The 23,734-nt window shown below is 38.8% G+C and overlaps 1 protein-coding gene across 2 annotated transcripts in view; it reads left to right on the forward strand.

The window, feature by feature from the left end:
• IMMP2L (inner mitochondrial membrane peptidase subunit 2) overlaps positions 1-23,734 on the forward strand; it is an 845,846-nt gene that overhangs the window by 659,882 nt on the left and 162,230 nt on the right. The gene's annotated exons all lie outside the window — the stretch shown is intronic.

The raw sequence follows: 23,734 nt of genomic DNA on the forward strand, positions 1-23,734 counted from the left end.
CTGAACCTTCTTTGTCTCCATTCCATTCCATATTCTTCTTCTTCTTCCTTTTCTTTTCTTTTTGTTAGGATTTATTTATTTTAGAGAGAGGGAGAGCACACAAGCAAGGGGAGGGGCAGAAGGTGAGGGAGAGAATCTCAAGCAGACTCCCCACTGAGCGCGGAGCCTGACATGGGGCTTGATCTCACGTGACCCTGAGATCGTGACTTGAGCCTAACCGACTGAACCACCCAAGTGGCCCCCATTCCATATTCTTCCATGCCTGCATCATTTTTCTATTACTTGGAATATTTTTCCTCTCTTACCGCCTTACAAGACCCAGATCAAAGTTTATCACTTTTGTGAAGTGTTCCCTGGTCTCCCTTAGCATTTTGAACATACCTCTAAATACACGTTTACCCTTAATCATATTTATGTAATGATTTGTTACATTTCTTGAAAACAAAAGCTCAAGCCTTATGGATCTTTTCATTTCTCTCTTTTTCAGTGGAACTGGCAAATAATAGATGTTGAAAAATGTTTCTTAAATGAGTGTTTTTTTTAAAGATTTTATTTATTTATTTAACAAAGTGAGAGGGAATGAGTGAGTGAGCACAAGCAGGGGGAGCAGGAGAGGGAGAAACAGGCTCCCCGCTGAGCAGAGAGCCTGACATGGGGCTCAGGCCCAGGACCCTGGGATCATGATATGAGCCGAAGGCAGACATTTAACTGACTGAGCCACACAGGCACCCCTCTTAAATGAGTGTTAAATGAATACACTAACCAGTTGCTCTGGGAATCCAGAGACCTCTGCTTTACAATACTGTTGGCTCGGCAATGACAGCACTCTTTTAAAAATGCACGTCTAATCACGTCACCCTTCTGCTTAAACCCGTCCAAAGTCTCCATGCTTTGTGTAGATTCTAAACCTTGGCATGAAATCCATGATCTTTACTGGCCTGCAGTCTCTTTACCCTTCTTCAGGCTCATCTCTCCTCCCCTTTCCCCCATGCATGTTACACAACATGCCTAGACACCCTGACCACCTTTCCTACCTCAAATACGTAGTGTCTCCACCAGGACTACTCCCTCTGAGGGGTATTCTTCCCTTTGGAATGATTAGCTCTTCCTTCCATCAGTTTCAGGTCTCGGCTTGAATATCACTCGCTCATCCAGGCCCTCATCCAAATCACATTTCCCTAGTATCACCTTATACTGGTGACTTTATACATTTTATGGTGCTCATTTCCATGTATAATTTATATTTATGTTATTTCTGTTTAATACCTATCTTGTTTACTAGCCATTATTCTCCATTACAGCAGGGACTTTCAGTATTTTGTTCTAAGATGTATTCCTGGCATGGTGCCTAAGACTTATTTGTCCAGTGAATATGAAGGACTGAGTGACAAGCTCTAGGATTGTACACACTATAGATATTTTTCTCTTCCTCTCCTCTTTATTTTTAATCCTGATGTCCCATGCTTATTTAATATATATAATATTCTTTTGACTGTTTGGCTGGCCCTCTCGATACTTACATTGTTACTACCTTTAAATCATGACTGTTTTGCATAAATTTTAACTCAAGTGAATAATAAATCGGAATATTTGGTTTGTTTCTTCTATTTCTTTTGCCCAACAGAGTTGAAATTAAGCTTTTCTTTACTTTTTCTTTTCTTTTTGCTTCTTTTTTTTTCTTTTTTCTTTTCTTAATGATACTTTGGCAGGGGGCAGTTATAAAACATCTGAAAATCTATACTGTGAAGTTAGGAATAATGCAGTACTATTTAAAGTTCTTGCTCACTATCTTCTTTGCCTTTTGTTGTTGTTATTACTCCTCATAAAGCTAACTTGTAGAATCACCAGCACAGTGCTATACAGACTATCTTGAGTAATCCAATAATAACCATGCATTTTATCTTAGATTTTTTTTATCTGATTCGATAGAGCTAATTTAGTTTTTCTAAGCTCTGGTTTTAAATCTAATTAAGACATCTTAAATTGCTCAATTTCCATTCGGGTAGCCTGCTTTGCCCATAATTTTCAGGTTTCAAGACTTCTCTAATGAATTTCTTTCATTGCTTTTCTGCAATTAAGCTTCTCTTCCATTAAGCTCTGTCAGACTTAGTCATAAGGCAGACTGCTAACCAATCAGTCTCATTAATTAAGAGCAATATAAGATTTCTAAGAAAACCCCTTTGTATACAAGGTAATTTAGAGGAATGGCCTATCATTTTCAAATGCCCACATGTTCTTTTCTCAGCATAGCAGGTTATGAGTATTTCAGAAACTGATTTTTGAAAACTTGAGTCCTCACCTCTTTTGTCTCTCTGACCTCTCAAAGTTGCCCCAACCTCCCCACCCCCAAAAGGTTCAGAACACAGTAAGCACCTACATAGGAAGATAGAGCAGGGGCACGAGGAAGATGGCATTTGATTTGCCCTCTGGCAGCAGAAAACGGCAGCTCTTGGCAGCCCCAGTCCTTCCTGGTTGAATATATCACTTGCACGTCGCAATCTGCCTCTGTTGTCCTGTGGCCTATGAACCTGAACTCAAGCCTCTATTTCAAAGGCATTATGTTACAGCACACCATCTGGTCAGCTGGCCCTGTATTCAAAGAGATTTGGAATCACAGTGTAGAGGAGCTAATTATGTTCAGTGAGTGTTTCATGATTTGCTATTCTAGCCAAATAAACAAAAATAAATTATTGAAATATTTCCTTTTTGTTCATTCTGTTGAGCTGATTCAGAAGTAGAGGGGGGAAAAATCCATCCCCAAATAGTGAGAAAATTATTGGGGAAGCTATTGAGTCCATTTTGCATAACCGATCCTGCATATGTTCTAAATTGTAATCCTTTTGGATTTGAGATTGGTAAGAATATTTAATGTGTCTCTGCCCTATTTTATAGTGGATGGTTTTCATGCTAAGTGCTCTAATGTATGTCTGTACTGCTAATGTATCACTTGAGGCTAAACAGTTCAAAGTCTTGAGTGTATTTTATGAATTTGAGATTTATTGACCCAGTGTTTATTTTAACTAAGACATATTTATGTTTGTGCCATTTTGAAAACCAGGCTATTGGGACAGAGGCAAGTTTTAAACTCTTGCATCTGTTCTTAGACAATTTGATAATATGCTTACGGTTACTTATGCAAGTATTTAAGCACTTTTCCTTTGCCAGTCCAGCTATAATCCAACTTGTACTTAGTAGCTCTTACCTAACATTAATTTCCCCCTAAACTCTAGTTTTTAAAGGAAGACTTCAAGTGATAGTATTTCAATATTTTTAATTCCCTAGTATATCTATTTGAAGTCATGTAAAATTTGATTTGAAATGCAGCGTGAATAACAAATCTATTATGATCAAAGAAAAGGTGGAAGCTGGAAGGCAAACAGGAACATTTTCGTGTAGGAATATTTGTCTAAACTCCAATTAAACTAAATGATTCTAGATTAGCCTTGCTAGTTGTCTAAAAAAAAAAAAAAAAATACCTAGAGAGAAATGATCCTACTTTGTAATCTATCAGCAATTTTCTTGCATAGATTTCCCATTATAAATTTTAAGGATAAGCGCTATCGCTTTGTTTTTAAAAATCATCATCTCACCTATTGTTTATATATTGACAAAGTATAAATGTCAGTTAAAATTTTTGAAGTAAATTTTCTATTGAGAGGTGTGTATTACACACTTGTTAACCCAGCTAATTTACCAGTAGGGCCTTAAAATCTAAAGCTAACTATAAATGTAAATGTGCTACTTTTTCCAGTTTATTGAATGGACCCTTGAATTAAACAAGCACCATTAAATAGTGTCCTTTTTGCTTGAAAGCTTAGTGTCTTTTACTACAAGAACACAGCCAGTTTGCTACAATCAAATTAGTACCAAAATTGAGCCTATCCCCACCAAATTCCTAAAATGTATCATTTTGTTAATTCCAGGTAATTTTTAAAATCCTCTGAAAGAAACTTTTAGTATGTGGGCTTGTATGCAGAAGTGTTAAAAAAAAACAAATATTGCGTAGAAAATAAGGCTTTTTTCATAAAATAAGTATATATCAATTTATTATTTGGGGCAAGACACATAATTTTTAATTGTCCTTCCAAATATCACATTGCATTTTAAAGACATTTAAAGTCTTGTTAAAGTGTTTCTACATACCATTTCATTCTGTCATGTGTAAATGAATTATTCCAATCCAGCCTGTAGATAACAAGTCATCCCACGGACTTTTCTACCTTTTTTATCACCTATGTTAATGTGACAATATTATCACCTTTTCAGCTGTATCTAAACAGACCTTAACCAATGATATCAGAAGAACCACACTTCTCTCTTACACCAGATTATAAACTGTTTCAGAGTGAATCAATTTCTGATTTACTTTTATGTGTTCTGGAGCCCTTAGTAGATTTTTTGGCATGCATATATATATGGTCAGGATCCCATAAGGAAATAGATGGCATGCTTAATTGGTGTAATTCTGGACTGTTTAATAACGGGGTTATTTACAAAGATAGGAGCTGAGGTAAGGGGAGCAACAAGGGCAGCGAAGCATTCTTGGGTTAGCAAAAGCAGAGAGCTATTACTGTGCCTTGGTCAGAGGCGAGAAAGTGGGGAAAGATCTGCAAGAGTTGTAGCTGAGGTTGTAGGTAAAGGAAGGAGCTGCTGGTGTGAGCTGTGGCCTTTAGAGGAGCTCAGCCACTGCAAAACTGAAGCCCACGAGAAAGGGATTGAGAAAAAATAATAAAATATCTACTATTTCTCTTCATCAAATATTAAGTCAAATTATTGATTGGCAGGGGTACCTAGCTGGTTCGGTCAGTGGAACATGCAACCCTTGATCTCAGTGTTGTGAGTTCAAGCCCAACACTGGGTGTGGAGCCTGCTTAAATTATTGATTGATGGTAGAACATATATGTTGGTTATAAATAAATTTACATTTATTTGGAATGCATGTTCAAAGATACTCTAGGAATATATGATTAAAGACCCAGATAGCTACTGTCTGAAAGTGATTATTTAAGGGGCTAAGAACTAGTCTATTAAAAATTCTAACTGCCCAAGACAATAAGCATATATCTGAAGCCAAGGCTTGTCTGGAAAAACAGTGGCATTTAATTATCTCAGGGATTTATTAGGCAAAACCAATCTAGGTGCCCCTAGTCTAGGCCCAGAAGCAACATGGTCTTACATGGTCTGCTGGCCTGTCAGGAAGAGTCTTCTGTAACCTATAAATTGGAATTTACAGGTAGAAATTAAAGACTTATTTGCCAGTCCTTCCAGGCCTTTTCATGTCCAGACTATGCTGGACTTCCTGCTGGAAAGGAAAGCCCGTTTTAGTCTTCACCCTCGACTCTACTCCAGCCATCCTTAGAGCTTCCTGAACTAAAAACTGGTTCCTTCTCACCAAGCAGCTGGGGTCCCTACGTGGTCTCCTTCACTCTGTCTTTTTCAGGTTATATTACTGCCATTTTTCAACAAAGACAACAAAGGTTATTCATGTTCTGTAACCAAATCATACCCTACAGAGCTGTATTAAGAAACAACTTCACCTTCCTTCCCACTGTGTTATTCCTCTGAATACCCACTATTAGGTGGGTACCTGCAGCATAGCATTCCTTCTCTATGCTCATATAAAAACAGACACACACATAAACAGATTTTTGCATTTTCCCTACACTTACCTCTCTCCTTTGCCCTGCCCTCACTCTCCACTCTTTCCTCCTCCCCATTATAAACCGGAATGATACTATACATGTATTTTGTAATTTGCTTCCCTTTATACAATGTATCACAGACATTCTCCTGATGCTCATACCTGTAGATCGAATTCATTCTTTGAAATAGTTGTATAATATTCCATGTGGATGTATCATATTTAATTGTTTCTCTACTGTGAACATTCAAGTTGTTTCCAGTTTTGTGCCACTACTAACAGTACTGGAGTAAACAGTTTTGTACCTGAATCCTTATGTATGCTCCTATAAATATGTACAAAAAATCTCCCAGCCTGAGATGGCTGATTCGAAATGTATCTCTACCTTTAAATTGTAGTGTATATCACCATATTGCTTTCCAGAAAGGTGGTGGTGGTAAACGTGGCCATTAGCAGTGAATGAGAGTTCCCTGCCTCCCTGGTTATCCTTGCTAGTACTGGATGTTATCAATCTCTTCCATTTGTTTCCAATTTGATGGATAAAAATAAAATAGAATTCCATTAATGTTTATGTTTCATTATACCCTACCAGCCACCTGAAACACAAGGGCAGTAAACAGAAGGCCTAGTGTCACAGAGGTTTATAAGGGGATCTTTAATAAATCATGATGCATGAGAGAATTTTGCCATGTGTGTTTATGCGTATACCCCTTCTCCCCAAATTACAACAATACTTGTAAATTCAGGCCTTACCCTTGGAGAAATTCAGCAAAACAACCAGCTGAAACGTATGAATCGAGTAGGTTGACAGAACAATGAGAATATAGGGACTGATATTAACTCAACCTTATCATTTCTTAACTGCTTCTAGAGGAATTCCATTCCATCAGGTCATATGTTTACAAAGAGCTCAGCTTCTCCCCACCCCAATTTATGCAATACTGACTGAGATTTGTTATCCTATTAACTCACCACAGGATCTGTAATTCATTAATATATGTCATTTGTAGGTGCTTCCAGATTCACATGAGAATGAACAATTGGGTGTTGCCTTGGGTCTAAATGTAATTACAGTGTTCAATTCAGCATATGCCATGCTCTACAAAGTCAATGACCCATCAGGGTAGATAGCAACCCCCCAATGTGATGCATTTAAAGAAAGATTTATTAAACGAGAACAAGAGAAAATAGACCATGAGAATAGTAAACAGGGTTATTAAAATTTTTCTAATCTTCTATTATTTAGCATTTATTAAATACAGTTTCGTATATGCAGAAATCATAGTTCTCATTCCTATCCAGTTGAATTCACAAAGAAAAGGAAAAAAATTAGGAAAAGAAAAACAGCTACTAAGTTTAGCACAAAACTATCTTTAGGAACAAAGGCAAGGATGTCAGTTGGAGGAATAATTAGAAACTTATAGCTGAATAGCTTAATTTTTCTGGCTTTACTACCCCTGGTCATTTCTTTGGTTTCTGGTTGTTTTTGGCCCCAGGTTCTCTGTGTGTTTGGGGAGAACAGGTTGATGTGTCAGAGACACTTAACTTCTTGGCATTTTTCTAAGAGTCTTTGTTTGATAATCTGAGACTTCTGAGGACAAAAATTTTCACAGTCTATAAAAAGGTCTGCCATACTCCATGTAAGGTAGGTGGCCAGACCTTTGGTCTCAGGTAATAAACATCTTTATTCTTCAGCATACAACAATAGATAGTCATACTACCCTTACCCAGGCACATTCTTGCACAATGTTCCCTAAAATGGGTCCCTGGGCCCTATCTTTTTTGAGCCCTTTGCCACAAGAGTTGTTTTGTTTTTATTCTGTTTCTTTGGTGAAGTAAATGCTTTTCCTGTTCTGAGTGCTGCAGGTGATTTGTTACCTGTCTTACATACTTATTCCTTCCTGAGTTACTCTTACAGTGACACTGTGAGCCCAGATGGCACGTCCATATCCAGGAAGAAATTTCCAAGTGTTTCAGTCTGAAGCCCACCCCTTCAGGTGGCTCTCAGTGTTTATCTCTAGTCTGTTCTTTGAGGCTGACTAGTTACATGGTAAGTGTGTGGCCTTCTGGCAGGTGGCAAAATGCTCTTAACATCATGGAACCAGGTTCTGCTTTGCTCCATAATGTCAGGATCTCTGAGAAGATCACCATGGCTGACTCTAATCAATTCTTCTAGTGATTTCTGTTAAGTTTTTATTAATTTCTACAGTTTCTCTTTGTAGCAGGAGAAAACCCCAACCCTAGTCTACTTTCATGCCCTGTGCTGTCATATGCTATAATTTTCTCTTCTTTAACCTGGCTGGAACTCACAAGTTTTTGATAATATAATTAACATTAAACAGCAAAAGTTGTAGTTCTTTGTCCTAAAATGTTTTACTGGCGACACAGTTCGAAGAAAGACAAAGCTTTCTTCCCTCCAGCACTTGTCTCCTATTCTGTTGTCAGTCTCCCTTATGGATTGGTTGCAAGGGCAATGATTAGACGCTTCCCTGTAGGAATAATTTGGCCTAATTTATACGTGTATTGTAGGGGAGGAAAATCTTCCTCCGTCCTCTTAGAGTCTGTGACTGGGCCTGAGAATTAAACTAACCTGAAACAGATCAATAAGAGAAAAGCATCAAATTTTATTCAATGTTTTGATGGGCACAGGAGAGTCCTCATAAGAAAAACGGAGACTCAAAGAAGCAGAACTGAGACTTTTTTTCTATCAAAGGATGATAAATTTGCAGAGAAGTGACAAGACAAAGGGATTTGGGTTGGGGGCAGTAAATTGTGGGAATGTTACTAGGAAATGTGTGGGGGAAAACTAATGAAAGAGAAGGGCTGTTTTATAGTTTTTTTTTTTTTTTGGTATAGATCCATTTTGGCAAAGATTCCCAGTCTCCAGTGTTAAGAATGTTCTCTGTCTGGTAGAGAGAGTGAATGTGTCTCATGGGATAATGTTGACCTGCTTGTAGGTAGCAAGGGGGAGGTCAGAGAGCCCTTCCTGCATCTGCTGCCTATTAAGTGTCTTCAGCTCAAAATAATCAATATGCTGAAGCCGTATATTTTGGGGTGACATGTTCTGATCTCCTTCAGTATGTAATGTATATGTAGGCTTAAGCCCCACTTAACTTTTTGCTTTAATATGATGGACAAGGTCTGATTGATGTCTAGCAACCATTTCTTAAATTATAGACAGTTGTGCTAGGATGGGAGTGGCCTCTAGTAAAGCAAGAAACCTGTATCTCGTATATTTCTGGATAAGCCCCTATTTTAAAAATACAAGTAAGATTTATTTATTATTTATAAAGAAGATTTGAGAAAGCTTTAAAAATAAATTGCAGTAAAATAAAACAGAAAATTTGAAATAAATTCGGAACAATGAAATTATAAGCAGAAAAGAGTTAGAAGCAACTTCAAATGGATTTATTAATGTAGATGAGCACTAAGCTGAATTCTGAAGTTATTGGCAGCTAAAGCACAAAAGAAAATATTTTACTTTATCTAGATCTCGCTGTTTAACTAAAGAGAGTTCCCGTATTTATTCGGGGGCCCTCAGGGCTCAGGCTGCTAGGTAAATAAGCCAAGAGGCTGGCTGTGAAACAGAGAATGGTACAGCGTCTTTTCTTTCGTCCCATCCAAAGGAATTCAAACTAAAACCAAACTGTAACAAAATCCTTGCTGGCTGCATAAAACCAGAGGTGGGGAGGGGGCTAGACATTAATTAGCAACTCTTTAGCTACAATTGAAATCTAGAAGAAATGTATCACATGGATCCTGTTTGGCATTCTGTAACAAAATACAATGGATAATGCATAAGTTATTTTATTGAAAAAGCTCAGAAATGGCCATTGCTTTAAAGGATCTTCCTAAAGTTGAACTTCTGAAAAAGCTGAAGCTTTAATATTATTATTTTGCCTTAGTGAATATACTGTGAGGTCTTTAGAAATTGAATATGCCCCAAAGTGGCCTAAGAATGCCCCTAGGTGGCAGGACACACTTAATTAAGGATACTCCGCTTCAGTGACCAGAGCACTTCTAAGAGCTGCTGTTTTCCTTGTGAAGTGAGTAGCTCCCATTACTGGGAGTTAGAATACAAAAAAACTATCTGCAGCTCTTGAGTTAAATAAGAAGCAATACCATTCGAGGTGTATTGATTACATCTTGTGTTTGAGGGGCCTTGTACATCATCTATAAAGTTCACAGAGGAAAACAGATCAGGAAATGTACTAGAAAGAGCAGAAAGGCTCCTCTAATCCTATCTCCTACTGGCCTGATTACCTAAAGTGAACGTCTCAGGTCAAAAAAAAAAAAAAAAAGAAGTTCTCTCCATGTTGTATTTAACCCCCCCCCCCCCCACCTCCTGCACTCTGCAAACTTTTCACCGTTAACAGTGTCAAATCCCTGTCCAGGGTTGACTGGCAGGCCACGGCATAGAAACTCAGTTCCAGGGGACTGGAGGGAGGTTGTGCAGTGCAGGGCTTGGGTTTCACAATGTTCTGAGTTGACCAATGTCAACCAGACCAAGGAAAGCCACAAAACTTCACCAACCGTCCCCTTTTAGACGGTGAAACAATGAAGGGAGGCTGACTTGTCTGCTGAAGAGAGCGGTCAAACCTCTGACCCCTGGCAACAGGACAAGTAACTACTGGGAATCCTGCATTCTTGGATGGCTTACTTTGTTCAGATGTTACTTAGCAAAACCCAGGAATATGCCAGGATAGAGATAGCACAGTGCAAATACTGGCTAAGAGAAGAATGAGAGAGTGGTTTTGAAGTCAAGTCAGTTTGGAAGCAAGTTTCTCAAACTCCAGCTGGGATCTTTAGATTCAATTAGGGTCTTTCAGTGAGGCCTTCAACAAGAGTCAGAGTGCTGTTTGTTTCAAACACAAAGCACTGTAGATAGTTTCACCTGGCAAGAAGTAACACCTGGGCACCTCTCAACAAACCAGTAACCCCCAATGTCTAGAGAATGATGAAACTTCTGCAGGCTCTTTCTCTGTGGTGTCTTTGTCAGGCCAGGGCGTTCTTCCTTTAGTGTGTGCTTATTTTTACACTTGATATCGCAACTCTTTATGGTTTTATTGAAATATTTGTAATGTCTCATCATGTTTTCTTTGATCTGTTTTCATCAGGTTCTTCATTTTGCAAACAAAAGTTTATTTACCAGTTTGGCTGTCTGCAACTTGTGGCTAGATGTGTGATATGTTTTAGGGGCTATAAGAAAGTAAGTTTGAGAGACCAAGAGTTTGTTCTCACAGTGCGGGGGTCAGAATACTGAAGGTGTCCTCCCAAGACTCCCATCCTCACGTTATTTGATCAAAGACTCTCCTAGCAATTGCTATGGAAGCACTTTGCACACCGTATGAAGGTTAGTAATCAGCTGACTTTAGGGCAAGGAGCCTGGATTTTTCCAGGTGAGTCCAATATAATCCCATGAGTCTTTAAAATCAGGGGCCAGGCGGGGCGGGGGCAGCACAGATAGGGGTGGCTGAGGAAGGCAGACTGTGTTTTGAAGCATGAGAAGGGCTCAACTCAATGTCGTTAGCTTTAAAAAATGGAGAAAGAAGGGTTAGGATCCTCTAGAAGCTGAGAAAGACCCCTGTCACTCAGCTAGCAAAGAAATATAAGACCAAGTCCTCCAGCTGTGTGGAACCGCATTCAGCCAACAACCTGAATGAGCTTTCAAATGGATTTTCCTCCAGAGCCTTCTCTGCTAGCACCTTGATTTCAGCCTTGGGAAACCGAGGGCAGCCCCTGCTGATCTACAGAACTGTAAGATAATAGATCTGTGTTGTTTCTAGCATGTATTTGATCTGAGTTGTTTTAAGTTTATGGTAATTAGTTAACAGTAGCAATAAAAAAGCTCATACGTGTAAGACTCAGAATGCCTTGGGGTACTTCAGTGTCCAGGGTTACTTGAATTCAACTGTAACTAGTCAGGAAGGGAGAAAGAATGAGAACTAAGGAAAGAGGAGAGAAGGACTCTGATGTTATGAACAATGAAAGCAAGTTAGCCTCCGTTCTTAAGGAGACGGACCCCAGTGGATCTTTGCATGCCTCATAGTATTAATCTCTCACAGGACTGTGTAATTTTAATACTTAAATATTTCTGTGGCTTTTTGTTGTTGTAAGATGGCCTTCTTTATTATAAACTGTGCATTTAGTTCATTCTACTTATGTGTACAGGGTTATATTTGCAAGATCATACCTGCGGTGCCTTAAGGAAAATATAAGGGGTCTTCAAGGATCTTTTGATATTTAGATCATTTTTGCCTTATAGGCTGATTTTAGAAACAAACTCGCATATAAGATACACCATTGTCCCGCATGCTCTCTCCCAGCCACAGCCTTTGGAAAATTTGAGGTCCTAGAAGCAGGCCGTCAGCAGGAAAGTGAAGCAGCCTCATCCTCTGTTGCTAGAAAGTGCTGAGGTTTGCATACCCGGTCGGCACATGAATTCCCTCAACTTTCTCAAAACAAAAGTAGCCTGTACATTTCTCCTTCCTGAGCACACCACTAATTGTTCCTTTTTAACCTTTTTCTCACACAAGGTAATCTGAGGTGTTAGTGGTAAGGAATATGATTCAGTTTATGGACAAAATGGAGGACGAGGGAGAGGATGGAAGCAGGAGCACACCTGTGATTTCCCCAGTGTAGTTTCCCCTCGGTGTCCTTTTCACCAGGGAACAGCAAGCTGATGAAGAGGAGTTTCCAGATCCAGAATAGACTGTGTCTTTGCATGGTCCAGCTCATGTTGCTGTTTTCTCAGATCTCTTTGTAGTTTTCTATGTGGATCTCCCATAGATGGACTCATTTTAATAAAAATACAATTCTTCTGCCCTCAACAACTTTAAGGAGCCTTCGAAGGTGAATTTAATGGTACATATTTAAAGCAGAAACCAAATTCAGAATTTTGAGGATTTTCATCCTAAAACCAAATTTATTATGTTCAAAGTTGTGTCTGGATAAAAGGCAAGTATAATGTTAAAATATTAATCCATTCATGCCATTTAGTGATTTAAATTATTCACAGCTGCTTATATTTTATTTTTATAAGAATATGGCTTTTATCTATTAGGCCAATCACATTGAAGGATGTGACTTTTAGAGTCCTTATCAGAATTTGTGTTAGTATAGAATACCCCTCTCTCCCTTTGTCCATTTTATGAGGTGTATTTATAAAGCATTTGGTTGAAACACCTAACAGAAAAACTAGGTAAATTGAACACTAACAGCTAAAGCGAAATGCTAGGCAACTATTTCCAAATTTTATGGTGCTTTGAAGCTGTTAAGCTGTTAAATCCCACTCCCCTAAGCTCTCCTTCCCCCTAGGGTATAAAGGAGATGATTTTGTACAAAATATTTGGTGGTGTTTTCAGTGTTCAGTCTACATTTTAACTAAATCTAAGCTGATTTGGGAGTTAAGCTCTAGCCCCTCCCCTTTTTAGGATATTAAGTCAATAATCTTCTAGGTAGACAATAAACCTTTTGATTTCCTGCTTTCTTATTTGCCAACAGGTAATACTTATCTTTGCCAGTCTCATGGGGCCAAGAAACTCAAATGATAGAATACTTAAGGATGTAAACTCCATAGTAATACAAATATACGAGATTAGTCATGATGTTATTTAAACATTGTTATTAGCAGTAATTTTATAGACTTATGATTCAGAAGGCACAGAATTGATAATTGGTCAAAATCCAGAAACTAGAGAGATCATTCCAACCTAGAATATTTTAATTAGGTTCTAATCTTCGATTCCAAGCATTTAAGAAGTAATGTTATGCCCACTGAATTTCTGCGTTCCACTCGTTGCACAGTTCTTTCAAGCATAGTTGCTTTGCTAAAATTTCCAAAATTTTTTAGGTGTTGGGTTGCTTTCCTCTGGATGTTCTTATTAGCATTTTCCTCAGAATTGAACTTTTGTAGAGTGAAGCAGAGCTGCCCCCTCTTCATTTGAGATAAACGTCTCTATTAAAATCACGTACATTTCTTATCACTGTCACTCTTTTGATTCTATGATGTCATGAATTAGGAATACCTGGGGGAACAGAGTTACTTTGCAGTGATTCTTCACATTTTAGTAAGGGTCATTACTGATCATAAAATCTAAAGAGTTGATTTGATCAAGAAACAGGTAACAGAGTGGTCAAGCAATTGGCTTAAGCTCACACAGCTGGTTTTTAGCAAGGTAGAATTAAAAGCCAGTTCTAGTTCTGAGTCTAATGTGCTTTCCAGTATGCAGTAAGGAGGAGGAGGATACAAAAAGAAACAAGGCTTACAGCAGCAACCGGCAAACAATGGCCTATGGGTTACATGTGACCCACTGCCTATTTTATAGTGTTTTAATGGAACACTGCCTTGCCCATTCATTTACATGTTGTCGACGGCTGGCTGCTTTCACAGTATAAGGGCAGAGCTGAATAGTTGGGTCAGAAACCATCTGACCCATAAAGTGTAAAATATTGAGTATCTGGCCCATTGCAGAAAAAGTTTGCTGCCCTCTGTCTTAGAAAAAAGGTGACAAAAAGGTCTGGTTGGGGCACTTTGTGAACAGCTTCTTCGGTTTGCATGTTTGGTCCTAATTGTAATTTAGAATAAGCTGTTTGACTATTAGACAAAACTGTCTGACTCTCTCACAATTAATTACAGGTTAATGTTAACAAAAGTGAATATATACTTTCAAAAGAAAAGTCAATATGTATGTTCAGAAGGCCTTTCCCATAATACAGGGATTTGTTTCCTATCCTCATAATATATTTTTGAGAGCAGTGGAGATATTTAATTTAAAGTAGTGGAAACTTACACAGGAAACAATAGCTGTATTCAGGAATGTGAGGACTATCCCGCGAAAAGAGGGATTTGATGTATTTGTCCTTCATGTCCAACTAAAATGCACTTCTGCTGGTAAGCCCCTGATCCCCCTCCTCCCTTCTTTGGGCAGAATTAATCACTCTTCTGTGCTTCCAAAATACTTTGTAGAGAGTACTATTATGGCATTTATCACACTGAATTACGGGTAGTGGTTCACACATTTGTCTCCCTAGTCAGTGGAGAAATCCTTGAAAGTGAAAACAATACCTTAGTCATTTTGGCATCCCCATCATGGGACTGGATCTCTGGCTCATAGTCGATCTAAATGCCTGATGAATGAATCTATATTATAACCTGAGAGGGCAAAGCAAGGACCAATGTGACATTTTAGTACAAAGAACTTTGCAACAGTACTGGCAACTGATAGAAAGGTATCCTAAGCTGCACCCCCCTGAGAGACCAGAACTTAAGGTTAGAATGCCGGGTTTGAATTTTTGCTGTGCTGTTTGCTATTGTCTTTGGGTGGACCACTTGATGCCAGCACCTCCGTTTCCTCGCCTTCAAGGTGGAGGTGATAGAGCAGAGTCTTCTAGTACGGTCTGTAAGCTCCTGGAGGTCCCCAAGATCCTTCTAAGAAGTCAGTGAAGTTAAAACTATCTTTATAAAAATGCTAAGACCTTATTTGCCTTTTTCACTGAGTTTCATCGGTAGTGCGAAAACAGTGGTAGGAAAGCTAGTGGTGCCTTAGCACAAATAAAGGAGCCAAGCTGAACTAGTAGTAATTATTTTCTTTTTCATCATACACTGGAAGAAAAAAAAAATCATGCCATTTAATTTAAGATTGTCCTTGATGAGGGAGTAAAATTACTAATTTTATTAAGTTTCAGCCTTTGGATACAGTGTGATATATTTTGTGTGATGAAATGGGAGGTATGTATGAATCAGTTTTGCTACATTTTGAAGTACAGTTGTGGTCTTGAAAAGTACTTGTGCTCTTGAGTTGCCAGGTGAACTAGCCACTGTTTTTATGTGTAATGCCATTTTTACCTGGAAGAATCACTAACAAATTATATTTATTGGGGGTATTGTATTTGGTGGGTATCTTCTCAGAAGTTAATGAAGTGAACTTACCAGTTCAAGGAAAACAACTAATAGTATTTGTTGCCAATGATGGAATGAAGCTTTTTTGCAATATTCTGAATTTTGGAAAACTTGTATCTTCCACCATAAGCTTGAGAACTTCTTGGTACTTAGACTTTTCTGAAGAGGTTGGTAGTGATGTAAGTAGGATTTTAGAATATTGTATAATAAGACAGTATTTGGAAAGTCTTCCTTATTTAAGGAACTGGTATTTTCCAAATGACCAGTGCATGAGCTTACAAAATCCTGCACAGATGAAGATCCACTCGAAGTACAACATGGATGTGCCTCAATGAATAGATTTTAATGTAGGAGTCATTACATTAAGAGTTTTGATAGGGTTTCAGGTTTTATGTTGCAATGGTTCTTTTAGAAAATACCACTGTCAGATTTTGGTGTGGTATCAAAAAAGAGTATCTGCAAATATGTGAAAGGGCTACTAAAGTGCACCTCCCTTTTCTAACTACACATTTGCTGTGTGAGGCCACTTTTCTTCATATACTTCAAGCAAAACAACATCCTGTGACAGATTGAATGCTGGAGCAGATAGGAAAATCCAGGGGTCTTCTATTAGGGCTGACATTAAAAAAAGTTCTACAAAAAAAAAAAAAAAGGTAAAACAGCTGTTCTCACTAATGTTGTTGTTGTTGTTGGCTTTGACTAGGTTACTTAATCTATGAACCTCAGTTGAGATTATAGTTATAATAAAAATAGGGTTATCCTTTTCATTTTAAGGAAATACTTCTCACATTTAACTTCTGTTACATATCAGATAAAGCTCACATAATAAAAACTGAGCTCTTGCATTTTTAAGAGTAGGCAGGGGTCCTAAGAAGATCTGGTGGAAATGGGCATTCTCTTGCGGTGAGTGTAAATTTGTATTAACTCTTTGGAAACAATTTGGCGGTACCTGTCAAAACTTAAATTGATATGGTCGTTGAGTCAGCAGTATAATACAATGGTGTTTGTAACAGCCAAACAAGGAAATGCGGGGAGCACCTGGGTGGCTCAGTAGGAAAGCATCTGACTCTTGATTTCACCTCCGGTCATGAGATTGAGCCCCGAATAGAGCTCTGTGCTGGGCATGGAACCTGCTTAAGATTCTTTCTCTCCTTCTGCCCTTCCTCCCCCTTCCTGCTCTTAAAAAACAAAACACTCACACACACACACACCGTGATAATAGAGGCAGGTTAAAGAAGTATACCTATACAGTGAAGTGGCTTGTGTGTTGCAGACATTAAAAATAGCTGTTTATGTGGAACTATGAAAATATTTTCAAGATACTTAAGTATGACAGTATTTTTTAAAGATCCAGCGAATTATTTTAGTAGGATTTCATTGTGTATATAATTGGCATATTCCTGTCTATAGAGCTAAATGGCCAGAAATGAGGAACCAGAGTTGTATTGGGGAAACAGTGATGAGGGATTAAGGAAGGAGTAGGAGGGGGCATTCGCTTTGCAGTTCATATCTTTCCATATTATTTTATTCTTTATCATGTGTGCTTTCTTTAAAAAATTGAAGTGATAATACTGAAAAGTAATGAAAAGTAGTTGAGATAATGTTAAGTCTCTTGGCTTATAAAATATGCTTAGTATGGGCTGAACAAGTGAATGATTGCTTCATGTATTTGTGTGGTGACATCAGTAGAGCGTCCTCCAAGAAATTACTAAATAATAGCTGGACAGAAGTGTCATAGACAAGAATCCTGTCTCTGAATATATCTCACTGACTTCTAGGGTTGAACTCTGACACTCTGATCTCCATATTTATGAAAGAATAGCCATAGTTTTTTGAGAATGAAAGTTCTATACCAAACATCTTCCTCCAAAAGGTTCTCTCTGAGCCACCTTAAAAATCTTCGTAATTTCTTTTCCTTCCATTAATTCTCATAGCATTCACTTTTTCCCTTCAATTTTGTACTCGAAGTTTGGAGGGGCTGCTGGGACAAGTAGACTAATATACACTTAGTTTGGTGCTCTGCCATGGCAAGAAGCTCTGTGTCCTTTATAATGTATGACAATTTAGTGTACTTGTTTCATACTAGCTAATTCCATAAAGTAGAATTTATTTAGTAGGATGCCCCTGTTCTTAGGATAAGCTTAACTTTAAGATAAGTTTAGGCTAAAAAGAATACATTTGTCTTCTTAAAGAGCATTCCAGATTTTATTGTATTCCTTAAAAATCACTTGGTGACTACCAGTACTGGTTTTTGAAGGGTGAGCATATGGTTGCACAAACGTGTACAGACTATATGAAAAATGTTTTTATAAAACATTTAGGGTTTAGGTTATTGTGTGAAAAATGAATAGACCTTTCTGGAAAAACAGAAACTAATAATTTATCCCAAGCATCTTATAGAAAGGAAAAAGCCAATTTGAATAATGTTGGGGCATAAAACATACCAGTATTATTCTTTATTTCTTGTATTAATGAATTAGGGTACAAAAAACTCAATAAATATTACATTAAAAACTCATAAACATTGTTCGAATCTTCTTTCCCTATTAGTCATGTTGATGAAACAAGCATTTCTATTTAAATGGTATTTAATAGGAATTTAGTGAACCAAACAATACATGGGCTCATTCACTTACTCACCAGACATTTGTTGCATGCCAGACCATGTGCCAGATCCTAAGGCCTCAGTGTTGAATAAGATCTATTTCTTGCATTTTAAGAGTTCAATGGCCAGTGGAACAGACAGATGTATAAATATGTCAGAAAGTACTATGGTAAAGGAAGAGTATAGGGTTTTGAGATCAACAAATTTAAAACCTAGGCTTCACCACTTCTGGATTATAGTCTTTTTTTTTTTTTTTTAAGATTTTTATTATTTATTTATTTGACAGAGAGAGAGAGAGAGAGCCAGCGAGAGAGGGAACTCAAGCAGGGGGAGTGGGAGAGGAAGAAGCAGGCTCCCAGTGGAAGAGCCTGACGTGGGGCTCGATCCCAGAACTCCGGGATCACACCCTGAGCCGAGGGCAGACGCTTAACGACTGAGCCACCCAGGCGCCCCTGGATTATAGTCTTCTAACCTCTCCTTGCTTCAAGGATTTCATCTGCAAAATGGGGATAATACTTTCATGCATGGGTGTTTGTTTGTTTGTTTTTTGGGTTTTTTGTTTTGTTTTGTGGATTAAACAAAACCTATTCAAATAACAAAGCCTAGATCTAAATCTCAAAGGAATGTACTTGTTACCCTTAGCCTATAATATGAAAGGTACTATAATATGGGCATAGGCAAGAAAGAAAGAGTGATGAATTCAAAGATGGGGACAGGTAAGGAGAAATTTCTTAGAGGAGGAAGTATGCAGGATAAGGAGGTGTTGGTAAGAAAGGAAGAATTCCAAGCAGAGAACTTTTCATGCACACAGGCATGGAACTTGTGTTAAAGTATAAGGAACAGTGAATTGTTGGCGAGGTTATAGCCTAAGGTACTGAAGAGCTGAAATAACAAGGGTTAGGTTAATGGTTAATGGTTCTTAATAACAAAGGACATTTTATTTCCTACAAATGATTTATTGCAATAGGAATGACATGAATAGATTTGGGTAGTATTTTGAAGGTAGATTTTATGGAATTGAGTGATAATGTGAGGTATTGGGAGAGAAGAGATTTACAGATTTTTGACTAAGGGAAGTAATTGTTGGTATCATTAATCAGAAGAAGGATTTTAGGAGAAGTAGGTTTGAGAGAAAACAAACTATTTCATTTTATTAAATCTGATTTGTCAAGACCTTAGGAGAGAGACCTAGGTTGGAGAAAAGATTCGAGAGTGCTAAACATTCAGACAAGAGTAGAAGTCAGGCACCCCAAGTTTCTAACCTGGCTGTGTTATCCATTGGCTTTGTTCTACCTTATTCTATGAGAGCTTAAAAGCAACTTAACTTTGTAATTAGGAAGTCTCCTCAATGTCTGGGTCTTAATTCTAAATTTTCTTATAAAGGAAATTCATATTAAAAATATTCAATGTTCTTCACAAGGTGGTTTTAGGGATCATATTTTTTGATAACTTGAATCCCTTTAAAATGTTGCACATACAAGCAGAGAATAACAAAAATAGCAATTAAAGATTTAGATTCAGGCCAACAGAAAGGGAATTATTACTAAATTCATTGACTAAAAGCTAAGTTTATAGTTACGTTGTAAAACATGATCACTTTTCATAAAGTAGCATAACGGGAGTGGGAGCTCAGAGTCAAACTGCCTGGATTTGGAAACTAGCCACTTACCTCTTGGACTTGGGGCAAGTTATTTAACCTCTGTTCTGAAATGAAAATAATCGAGTGTCTACTGCACAGGTTGTTGTGAAAAATAAATGAGTGTGTATCAAGTATACAGGACAGTGACCAACCTGCAATTAAGTCCTCTGTGTGTAAGAGATACTGTTACTATCCTCATCTGAGGCAGTAATAGCATCATCATCCTTTATTACCATCAACTGGCAGGCTGTTAGTGCAGTGTTGGGGGGGAGGGGGATGTTGGGGATAATCATGTCAGTTGTAGAGAAGAGGAAAAGGAAGCCCAGAATACTTAAGATATATTCCAGCCTGTATACCTAGCAATCACCAGGACTGAAGCTCAAATACTGTTCAGCTCAGTGCACTTCTTGCCACCCGTTGTTAAAGTAGGACCTTGTGCCTTCGTGAGTAAGTTAAAAGAAAATATAGTCGGTAATTTGTAGGTCTCGCACACAGTGGAGCTGGAGATGTTATGCTTTGTTAGTGAATTTGCCAGTGGTCAGAAGTTCCTTGTTTATGGATGTTACTTCAAGTTGAGCATGAACTATTATGGGGGCATGTACATGTGAATATTGGATAATCAGAAAATGTACATATACACAGATATTTAATAGATACTCAGTAATAGTTTAACTTCCCAGGATTCAATGGGAAACAAAACACCAAGATACTGGAGACATTTTCTTGATATCACTTTGATTTTATAAATTTTTCTGATTTATTAAGTAAGTTAAACTCCTACTTTAAGAGGATATTTTCTTGTTTTCTAAGTTTACAAACCTAAAATATTAGACCTGAGGCTAAAGTTATTGAACTTGCACATATGCACACAAAACACTGATAGCATCAAAGAATATTATTTAATAATACTTGAGTTTCATATACAATATTTTCACCTGCAGAGCCCAGAGCATTTCATAAATATAGATGCTGTTAATCAAAGACTTGAATAAATAGATGGATTTTTGTATTGTACCCTGAAGATAAGCAGATTTGGATTCTTATTGAATTTGTGTGGTCTACTTTAGGAGTTAGGTAGAAGTGATAAAAATGAGCACAGACTTTTATAATCTGCCCATAGTAAGTGGTGCCAAATAAGACCTTTGAGAGTGCTACCAGACAATAGCTGGATTGTCAGACCTTAAATATGAGAAACCAAGAAAAAGTTGGCAAATAAAACAAAATGAACAATAAGGTAAATGCTAATTAAATGGTATAGAGAAATTAAAACATGGAATTGATCTCAACACATGCTTGCACAGCCTTATTTTAAGCACATTATGAAAATGGGTAGTTATAGCTTTGCTTGGAAGGTATGTTTTATAATTGGGTTTCCTCCTCTTTTTTTCTTTCATGTTATTCATTTTCTCCATTCTGAGTTCCTTTAGCTCTAAAATTCACATTTTTTTCAGTGGGACATTTTATTTAGTAAAAATCATTAAGGCCTACCTTATAAAAATAATTAGGGGGAGTTAAGATGGCAGAGGAGTAGGGGACCCCTTTTACAGCCAGTCCCCTGAGTCGAGTTGGATAGGTACCAGACCAGCCTGAACATCCTTAGAATCAGCTTGAGATGCAGGAAGATACATCTGGATCTCTACAAATGAACATCTCCAGCGCTGAGTATTGAGGTACGAAGCAGGGAGCCGTGAAACCGCGCACAGATATCGGAAGACAAATGGAAGGGGGAGGGAGCCACCGTGTCGGGCGCCGGGAAGCGGTAGCCACCTGCACGGGGGAGCAGGCGGACTCACGGACGGCACCGCGAGAGAGCGGACTGAGACCGGTGAGCCGGGAGCTCGCGCCACCAGGCATCTCGCGGAACACCCGAATCCCGGTGTGCTCACTGGATCCAGACTGAGACCGGGAGCTCCCGGAGCGCACGCGGGGCGGCTGGCAGCTGGCAGGCCACCTGCACGGGGGAGCGGGCTGACTTGCAGACGGCACTCAAGAGAAAACAGACTGTGACCGTGAACGGGGAGCGCGCGCCACTAGACTGAAACAGAGCTCCCGTGTGCTCACTGGAACCAGACTGAGACCGGGAACAATGGGAGCGCGCGGGGGCGGCTGGTGGTAGAAAAACAAAGGACAGAGTCGTGCTGACCCTGGAAGTGAGGGCTGGGATGCCAGGTGTGAGGCGCACATCCTGGAACGCTGCAGGGTTGAGCAGCACCAACAGAAACAGAGTTAAAGTGGCAAGATCATCAGTGGAGAATGGTCTGCGATCCCTCTGTTCTGAGACAGAGGCTGATATTTGGCCACTGCTGCTCTGACTCTCAGAAGAGACACAGCAAACCACAACCCCAGAAGGCAGGCTGAAAAATTAAGCCCACATCCCTATAAAACAAGGGCACACGGCTTGGGTCCTGGTCAATAATTTGGGCTCTGGACAACCCCGCAACCTCTCCTCATCAGAATGACGAGAAGGAGAAATCCCCACTCCCCCAGCAAAGAAAAGACAATGAGTCTGTGGCCTCTGCATTATCAGAAATGGAATTCAGAGTAACAATGGTCAAGATGATGTGTTGACTTAAAAGTATTAACAAAAATGTTAATGAGAATAAAGAATCTCTAAGGGAGAATGAGGAAATCTGGCAGAAATTAAAATTCTGTGAGCCAAATGCAACAAAAACCAGAGGCTCAGGTGGGGTGGATGAGGCAGAAGAACGTATCAGCAAATTGGAGGATGGGTTAGTAGAAGAAAAAACGAAAATAGAAGCTGGACTTAAAAAAATCCACGCACAAGAATGTAGGTTATGGGAGATTACTGACTCAATGAAACGTTCCAATGTCAGAATCATCGACATCCCGAGGGGGTGGAGAAAAACAGAGGTCTAGAAGAGATATTTGAACAAATTGTAGTTGAAAACGTCCCTAATCTAGCGAGGGAAACAAACATTCGTGTCCAAGAGGCAGAGAGGACCCCTCCCAAGCTCAACCACGACAAACCTACGCCACGTCACATCATAGTGCATTTTGCAAATATTAGATCCAAGGATACAGTATTGAAAGCGGCCAGGGCAAAGAAATTTCTCACGTACCAAGGCAAAGGTATCAGAATTACGTCAGACCTGTCTACACAGACCTGGAATGAGAGAAAGGGTTGGGGGGGGGGCATTTTTAAAGCTCTTTCAGAGGAAAACATGCAGCCAAGGACCCTATATCCAGCAAGCAAGGATCCTTTGTCATTCAGAATTGATGAAGAAATAAAGACCTTCCAGAATCGCCGGTCATTGAACAATTTCATAACCACGAAACCAGCCCTACAGGAGATATTAAGGGGGGTTCTATAAAGGTAGAAAGGCCCCAAGAGTGATACAGAACAGAAAGTCACAATTGATAGAAACAAAGACTTTACTGGCAACATGGCATCATTAAAATCATATCTCTTAATATTCAGTCTCAATGTAAAAGGCCTAAATGCTCCCATAAATGCCACAGGGTTGCAGATTGGATAAAAAGAAATGACCCATCCATTTGCTTTCTACAAAAGACTTATTTTGAACCCAACGATACACTCAGAATGAAAGTAAAGGGATGGAGTACCATCTTTCACGCAAATGGACCTCAAAAGAAAGCTGGGGTAGCAATTCTCATATCAGATATGAGCAGCTTTTAATATAGGGCTATTTTGCCCACTGTAGGCAGTGACCTGAGTACTCTTCCTGATGCCCCTTGAATTATGGGATTTTCCACTCTGGCTGGTGGGAGCATGGACTATTGCTGGCACTGCCAACTCTTAACCAGAATAAAGAGACATACAGATAATAATACGTTAATAGTAGGGTACCTCAACACTCCACTATCAGAAATAGACAGAACACCCAGGCAAAAACTAAGCAAAGAATCAAAGGCTTTGAATGCCATACTCGACGAGTTGGACCTCACAGATATATATAGAACACTACA

Source organism: Ursus maritimus, unplaced genomic scaffold (assembly GCF_017311325.1).
Source record: "Ursus maritimus isolate PB19 unplaced genomic scaffold, ASM1731132v1 scaffold_3, whole genome shotgun sequence".
Lineage (NCBI taxonomy): Eukaryota > Metazoa > Chordata > Mammalia > Carnivora > Ursidae > Ursus > Ursus maritimus.